At 37.7% G+C, this 1,524-nt stretch overlaps 1 protein-coding gene across 1 annotated transcript in view; it reads left to right on the forward strand.

Annotated features, from left to right (window-relative positions):
* The first annotated feature begins 144 nt into the window (after positions 1 to 144).
* LOC108379586 (poly(A) RNA polymerase gld-2 homolog B-like) overlaps positions 145 to 1,524 on the forward strand; it is an 11,104-nt gene continuing 9,724 nt past the window's right edge. Inside the window, exon 1 of the mRNA XM_017635941.1 lies at positions 145 to 523. The gene's annotated coding sequence lies outside the window, so the exon portion shown is untranslated. The remainder of the gene's footprint in view (positions 524 to 1,524) is intronic.

A 1,524-nucleotide genomic window follows, 5' to 3' on the forward strand; every position in this document is an offset into this window, starting at 1 on the left:
TTCGTGTAAAATCCTGTAAGTTCATGGAGTACTGGATCAGAGATAATATTGTATAGGCAATTTTAGTTTGTCAAGCTGCTTGTATAGTGTTTTCTAGCCTTTAGTCTAAACAGGGTTTTATTGGTGCGTAGTTGTCGGCACGAAACCCTGGCTTCTGAAGCAAACACCCGCCTCTGCCAAATAGAATTGGAAAAGTCACACGCGGAAAGAAGGAAAACGGGTTCAAGGAAAATCATAAGAATAAATTTTGCACAATATTTAAAGCCGCGAAAAAAGTATTTGTAGTCAAACTAAAGTAAAAAGGACAAGAGTGCATTAATAATAAAACCGCCTGTCATTAATAAGCCGCTTTCCTTCAGCCCGGTGCAGTAAAGCCGGCGTTGAAAATGTACACATGTGTTACGCATGTAGCAAAGACGTTTGCGGCAGATATGGAAGAATAAATTGGATTGCTTGGCGCTTCGAAGATATTAAAAATTAAATAAGCATACTCCGAATTCCAGTCGGTCAGAAAAGCACGCAGGTGGGTTGCTATGTAAAGCGGGACTTGCTCACACATTTCGTACGGTAGGTTCAGTATGTATGTATGTAGATGTTTTAGACCCGTTAGAAGGTCCAGTTATATGTACAGCCCGCGACAAAACGATAGCACCTCAACATGCTAAACGGAGTTGACTTTCGATTTGCTTGTTTATATAGGGAATTTATATGATTCAACTTTCACAGGCGATTAGTTGAACGAAAGTAGGCACCGACCAACTTCATTGAAAGCGATTACTTGAAAGGCCGTTTGCATCAGGCGATTGTTGCTTTCAACTAAAAATCGCCTCATCTAAATTCCCTATTAATGTTCTTAATTTTCTTGTAATGGTAGTATAGGTCATTATCTAAGAAAACCATATAAATCCAAATTTCAAACTTGGGCTATAAGTGCAGAATAGCGATTCTTGGCCCCGGAAAAACCGGAAAACGGGCATAGGGTATAAGTGCAACGACTCTTCCCCCCGGAGAAAACGGTCTTTTGGTATTCCATTGCGTGAATTGATCAAATTTTGATTGCTTTTTCCCCACAAAACTTAAATTTTGAAATATATTATTAAACGTGCGATATATCGCAACGATCGTCGAAGGTGGCAAAACTCAAAATACACGTTCATCAGAAATGCGAAAACCAATTTCTTCGAACATGCTAATCATATGGGCACTCCAGATTTTGCTAAAAGCAAAATAAAAGCTTTGTATAAATTTCTTGGTGCATAATATCCAAAATGCCAAATTTTGAGTTATATCACTTTTGCAGATGACATGTACATACATAGCTGCCTATCTTGCGGCATTATTATCACAGGATAGCGAATAAACGGGTTTTCTCTGAAGGCATTGCCTTAATAGGCTGTATTTTCTCTAGCTATTATTTTACAAGATCGGCCAAACACTAACATATATGTAAGCGCTAATCTATAATTTTGTTATTATTTTACAAATCTGTGGTTTTAATAACGATTTTTATGCATAAATCTCGAT

The sequence above is a fragment of the Rhagoletis zephyria genome, unplaced genomic scaffold (genome assembly GCF_001687245.7).
Source record: "Rhagoletis zephyria isolate East Lansing unplaced genomic scaffold, Rhagoletis_zephyria_1.1 Rzeph_scaffold_16725, whole genome shotgun sequence".
NCBI classification, from domain to species: Eukaryota; Metazoa; Arthropoda; class Insecta; order Diptera; family Tephritidae; genus Rhagoletis; species Rhagoletis zephyria.